Genomic DNA, 6,891 nt, shown 5'->3' with positions numbered 1-6,891 from the left:
ATGTGGAGTTAGCTACTCTCACTTGAGGCTACTAAGCCAGCTATCATGCAGCATGAGACAAAGCCCAAGCTGTCCCAGCAGGGCGTAAGTGTGGAGAGCCTAAAGCCCATAGCATAGCTGCTATTTCAAACAATTTTCACTACATCAGTGGTGATGAAATAGAATAGGCTCATCCATACGCAGAACCTGGTAAAGAACTGGAGGCAGAAAGAAGTGGCTATGTGGAGATGCAAATGGAACAAATTTGGCACAGCAATGGCTCCAATCCTGTGTCTTTCTTCCTGGCTCTCCAGGAGTTTGAGGTTGAAACTATTGTTGACAAAAGATGAGACAAAAATGGAAAGACAGAGGCCAGGCACAGTGGCTCATGCCTGTAGTCCCAGCACTTTGCAAGGCTGAGGCGGGCAGATTACGAGTTCAGGAGATGGAGACCATTCTGGCTAATACAGCGAAAACCTCTTTCTACTAAAAATCATAAAGTTAGCCAGGCGTGGTAGCAGGCCCCTGTAATCTCAGCTACCCGGGAGGCTGAGGCAGGAGAATCGCATGAACCCAGGAGGTGGAGGTTGCAGTGAGCCGAGATTGTGCAATTGTGCCACTGAACTCCTGCCTGGGTGGTAGCTCAAGACTTTGTCTAAAAAAAAAACAAAAAAAAAACCAAAACAACAACAACAACAACAACAACAAAAATGTTTGGTGTTGGAAAGGTTAAAAGAAACAGTATGACACTTGGGAACCAGAGCAGCACCGGTCAAAAATATATATATGACTTTAACAGATGACAGACTGAAAAACAGAAAAGTAAAAAAGTGGCATGGACCAAAACAACTAGAACTTTTTCAAACAATACCAGAAGATGAACTTCTACATCTACCAAGCCCAACTTTTCTAAGAGTACTCCTAAAATGCTAGTGTCTGGCCAACACCACAAATTCAAAAGCAGCCAGTTATGTTCTGCCAGCCAGAATGTTAGCAGTAATCCAGGGTCACCTCTGTCCGACCCAAAGAATATGGAGCTACTGTGTTCAACTATCAAGAAAGACACTTGCCCCTTACAACCCTTTTAACAACAAGAACACAGTGAGTAGCATTCAGGAACTCTAGAATCTGGACCCTATTGCAGCAGATCAGCAGGATACAGTGGTCTTCAAGGAGGAGGAAGGGAAGATCATCAGGGCTTTATCAGATCCCAGGGCAGGACATTGTGGAATAGAGAGCAAGACTCAGATTCACCCACTATTTTCTCAGAGGTCTGGCTCAGTTACGGCTTCCACGGCTGCAGACTCAGCTACCAAAAAAGGTATAGTGGTATTAGTGGGCCAATCGGCAGCCAATGGAAAAACAGGTGTGCACATATTAGTTGCAAGAGTGAAAGTTGGGCAAAGAAATGTTACTGATGGTGGCAGGGACCAGCTTTTTATCCAGAAGATGTACCTCATCATGGGCCTAGCAGAAAGTGCCAGCACATACAGAGATATTGCAGTGAAGAAAGAGGACAGATTCACCCAGATGTGGCTATAAACTCGATCGACATAAAAAATGTACTGAATATAGAAGTAATTAAAGCAATGGTTAATGCTCTGAATAGGGCTGCTGTGGGTGGCAGCAAGCTTGTGCTGTTCAGTGCAGCTGGAAGTGTCTTTTGCTGTGGTCTCGATTTGGGGTACTTTCTGAAGTATTTAAGGAAGGACAGAAACAGAACAAGCCTTGAGATGGTGAACACCATCAAGAACTTTGTGAATACTTTCAATCAATTTTAAAAGCCTATTTTTGTATCAGTCAATGGCCCATCCTTTGGAATAGGTGCATCCACACTGCCTCTTTGTGATTTCTTCTGAGCTAATGAAAAGCCTTGGTTCCAAACCCCTTATATGACATCTGGACGGAGTCCAGATGGCTGTTGTGTTACTTTAGTTCCTACTTGAACTTTGCATCATCCAGCCTCCTTAATTATTGTGGCCATGAGACATTACTTCATCCCTTGATTGATCCCAGGCCAAGGTCTCAGGCCAAGCTGTCACTTCAGCTCCTTCTTGGTCCAGGGCCAAGTTCCAAGGCTGAGCCTTGTAGCTTCTACAAATCATCACTTCAGCTCCAGATGAATCCAAGGCCAAGTTTCAGGGCCAAGCCAAATAACGCCTACTCCAAGAACACTAAGCACATTTCTTTACTTCTCTGCCCTTAGAAACCGTAAAGCACAGCATCATAGTAGGTAAACCACTCACATTTCACCCCCCAATGTGAAGAGTTTTTAACTTTCACTTATAAAAGTTTTGATTCAACCTTTTTGCATCCATCCTCCTTAATTTTCTTGGCCATGAGACAAAGAACTCTGTGTGATACCTCACAATTAGAGATTTCTAGATCGTAGTGCACTAATGAGACTGCAATGATTGAAGTCTGGGAATTGAGCTCTGGGACGCATCAGCCTTGCGAGACCAACTGACACACTGTCCCCACACTGTGATACACACCCTTGGGGTCAGTCAACCATATAGTGGTCACCAGTGGAGTCTGAAAAGGGGCAAGGCAGATTTATACAGCCTAGAAACCTGAGGGACACCATCAAGCAGCCATACATATGCATTTTGGAAGTTCCAAGGAAGAGACAAAAAATCGTGGATACTATTTAACAACATAGTCATAAAGAATGCAACAATTTAAGACAATAAGTAAGTACCCAAGGAGCTCAACAGACTCCAAGTAACAAAAACTCAAAGAAACAAACTCAAACTTACCTGATAATTAAACTGTCTAAAATAAATACAAAGAGAATCTTGAAGATTTTCAAGGGAAGCAGGGGAAGTAGCTAGTCATGTAAAAGGGACCCTAAAAATAACCAGTGGATCGCTTATCTGAATAACCACTGAAAAGCAGTAGATTTCTTATCTGAAAACTAAAACGATAGAAAGCGGTAGCCTAATATATTGCAAGTGATGGCAGAAAAAACTGTCAAGCCTAAACATTATGACCCACCAAACTGTCCATCAAAGGTGAGGGACAAATTATGACATTCTCATATAAAAACTGGCACCTTTTACAAGTAGACTACCCTTTAAGAAATGTCTTATGGAGTACTTCAGGGTAGAATGGACAGACACTCAAAAGCAGTATGAACAAACAAAGATTAACGTAAAGATAAATACATGAACAAATATGTAAGATAAAAAATTTGGCCGGGCGCAGTGGCTCACGCCTGTAATCCCAGCATTTTGGGAGGCTGAGGTGCGTGGATCACGAGGTCAGGAGATCGAGACAATCCTGGCTAACACGGTGAAACCCCGTCTCTACTAAAAATACAAAAAATTCACCTGGCCAGGTGGCAGGTGCCTGTAGTCTCAGCTACTTGCGAGGCTGAGACAGGAGAATGGCGTGAATCCGGGAGGCGGAGCTTGTAGTGAGCCGAGATTGCACCACTGCACTCCAGCCTGGTTGACAGGGCGAGACTCCATAACAAAACAAAACAAAACAAAACAAAAAGAACAATTAACAATGTGCACCTCCACAATTTGTTCCCACATAACTTAAAACACAAATATATTTAATAAAAAAACTACCACTAATTTGTGTTTTTGACATAAAATCAATAAAGGTATAATTTTGAGAACTCAGTAAGTGAAATAATGGAGGTACATTATACAGGAGTAAAGGCTTTGTATGTTACTGAAGGTAAGCTAGTGTAACTTTAAAAATGTTATAACGTTAGAATGTTCCATATAATCGTCATAGCAACCACAATTAAACAAAGAAACACAAAGGAGTAACAGGCAGGAAGAAAGCTTTCTGTACTACACCAGAGGGTTGGGGCTGTGGATTTAGCTACTCTCACCTGAGGCTACTGAGCAAGCTGTCATGCACCACGAGACAAAGCCCAAGCTGTCCCACCGGGCAGTAAGTGTGGAGAGGTTCAGGCACATGGCATAGCTGCTCTTTCGCACAATTTTCACTACACCAGTGGTGACAAAATAGAAGAGGTTCATCCATACACAGAACCTGGTGAAGAGCTGGAGGCAGAAAGAAGTGTCTATGTGGAGACGCAACTGAAACAAAGGTGGCACAGCAACTGTTCCAATCCCGTGTCTTTCCTCATGGCTTCCCAGGAGTTTGAGGTTGAAGCTATTGTTGACAAAAGACAGGATAAAAAGGGGAATACACAGTATTTGGTTCGGTGGAAAGGTTATGACAAACAGGATGACACTTGGGAACCAGAGCAGCACCTCATGAAGTGTGAAAAATGTGTACATGATTTTAATAGACGACAGGCTGAAAAACAGAAAAAACTGACATGGACTACAACCAGTAGAATTTTTTCAAACAATGCCAGAAGAGGAACTTCCAGATCTACAAAAGCAAACTATTCTAAGAACTCTCCTAAAACGCTAGTGACTGATAAACACCACAGGTCCAAAAACCGCAAGTTATTTGCTGCCAGCAAGAACGTTAGGAGAAAGGCAGCTTCAATTCTCTCCGACACAAAGAATATCGAGATAATAAATTCAACTATCGAGACCCTTGCACCTGACAGCCCCTTTGACCACAAGAAAACTGTGAGTGGTTTTCAGAAGCTTGAGAAACTGGACCCTATTGCAGCAGATCAGCAGGACACGGTGGTCTTCAAGGTGACAGAAGGGAAACTCCTCCGGGACCCTTTGTCACGTCCTGGTGCAGAACAGACTGGAATACAGAACAAGACTCAGATACACCCACTAATGTCGCAGATGTCTGGCTCAGGTACTGCTTCCATGGCCACAGGTTCAGCTACCCAAAAGGGTATAGTGGTATTAATAGACCCATTAGCAGCCAATGGGACAACAGACATGCATACCTCAGTTCCAAGAGTGAAAGGTGGGCAAAGAAATATGACTGATGACAGCAGAGACCAGCCTTTTATCAAGAAGATGCACTTCACCATAAGGCTAACAGAAAGTGCCAGCACATACAGAGACATTGTAGTGAAGAAAGAGGATGGATTCACCCAGATAGTGCTATCAACTAGATCGACAGAAAAAAATGCACTGAATACAGAAGTAATTAAAGAAATGGTTAATGCTCTGAATAGCGCTGCTGCAGATGACAGCAAGCTCGTGCTGTTCAGTGCAGCTGGAAGTGTCTTTTGCTGCGGTCTTGATTTTGGGTACTTTGTGAAGCACTTAAGGAATGACAGAAGCAGAGCAAGCCTTGAAATGGTGGACACCATCAAGAACTTTGTGAAAACTTTTATTCAATTTAAAAAGCCTATTGTTGTATCAGTCAATGGCCCTGCCATTGGACTAGGTGCATCCATCCTGCCTCTTTGTGATCTCGTGTGGGCTAATGAAAAGGCTTGGTTCCAAACCCCTTATACGACCTTTGGACAGACTCCAGATGGCTGTTCTTCTATTACATTCCCCAAAATGATGGGTAAAGCATCTGCCAATGAAATGTTAATTGCTGGGCGAAAGCTGACAGCACGGGAGGCATGCACCAAAGGCCTGGTCTCTCAGGTATTTTTGACTGGAACTTTCACCCAAGAGGTTACGATTCAAATTAAGGAGCTTGCCTCATACAATCCAATTGTACTGGAAGAATGTAAGGCCCTGGTTCGCTGTAATATTAAGCTGGAGTTGGAACAGGCCAATGAGAGAGAGTGTGAGGTGCTGAGGAAGATCTGGAGCTCAGCCCAAGGGATAGAATCCATGTTAAAGTATGTTGAAAATAAAATTGATGAGTTTTAATTGTCAGTCTGTCTGCTCAGGACACAAGAACTAAGGGGCACCAAATGCATCATGAGTTGCAAGATGCCCTAGTCCATCTTCATAGCCCAAAACAATTTCACCCATAGCTAAGGCTTGGAAACAGAACTGGAAATGTCCAAGCTATGTATTTAAATTATCACATCATTTTTAAGCACTGTAGCTTTACAAGGAGTAAGAAAACAGCTTCTTTGCCCAAATGTGATTATTTTATGCACACCTAAGCCCAAATATAAAAACAGACTGTTGGGTACTAGACTCTTCTTGCAAGCTCTAATATGTATCTATGGCTACTACTATGTATAAGACCAGAGTTGTGTTTTATTAGATGTTTATGACAGAGAATCCTGTAATAATGTTGATTTTTTCTTATTTTTATATCCTAGAATACCTCTATTGGGATATAAAGCAGCCTTAGCTTCCCTCCCAGAAAGACACAGAACGATCAGAGATGGTGCCCTTGGCTTTATAGTGGCACAAACGCTTCAGAGACACACAATTATAAGAGACTTATCTTTTAGCATAAATACTTATGTCACAAAATCCACTGACGATCATTCTCCTAAACTGAACACATGACCAGAATTGGTGGTGAGATATCACTTGATTTTCTTTTCCTTTGTAAATGTCTAGTTCTTACCCAGTTAACAAAAGAAAACTTTATCGCTCTAAAGTAAAACTTGTTACACCACATTAGTGAATTATGGAATGATTTTGGTAGAAATCTCCAGGTTCTAATGTGTGGAATGTGCAGATTTAGGTTACTTTAGTGTATGTTCTAGTTAATAAGTCAAAATTCTGGACACATTATTAAAGGCAGAAACATCTTTCAAAACAAACACCCCTACACTTTGTATGACCTTTACAATTATCAGTGCCTCTTTTTATGAGCACACAATTTTCTAGAACACTGTACGTGCTCAGTTATGCAAAAGCTCTATGAATCCTGTCTTGTTGGTTTTTATCGAGGCTCCATTACATAAGGCATAATTGAATAATCCACTGGCCACTGGTGATGAATGTCATCTTTGTCACAAGATCTCTAGGGTGTCACTTCACCAGCCAAGAATCTCTGTGGATGATGGCACCTTTGTGCAAGGTTCCCTTGAGCCTGCTTTTCTAATTTTACAAACCCATCTTACAGGCTGCACTCAGCTGA

General features: G+C 42.2%; 1 pseudogene across 1 annotated transcript; it reads left to right on the top strand.

Annotated features, from left to right (window-relative positions):
• The first annotated feature begins 3,853 nt into the window (after positions 1 to 3,853).
• LOC129388401 (testis-specific chromodomain protein Y 1-like) lies at positions 3,854 to 6,314 on the top strand (annotated as a pseudogene). The gene is made up of 2 exons (XR_010155022.1): positions 3,854 to 5,683; positions 6,119 to 6,314. The product of XR_010155022.1 is annotated as a testis-specific chromodomain protein Y 1-like (transcript).
• The last annotated feature ends 577 nt before the right edge of the window (positions 6,315 to 6,891 follow it).

The sequence above is a fragment of the Pan troglodytes genome, chromosome Y (assembly GCF_028858775.2).
Source record: "Pan troglodytes isolate AG18354 chromosome Y, NHGRI_mPanTro3-v2.0_pri, whole genome shotgun sequence".
Lineage (NCBI taxonomy): Eukaryota > Metazoa > Chordata > Mammalia > Primates > Hominidae > Pan > Pan troglodytes.
This window is presented reverse-complemented; position numbering and strand designations above follow the sequence as displayed.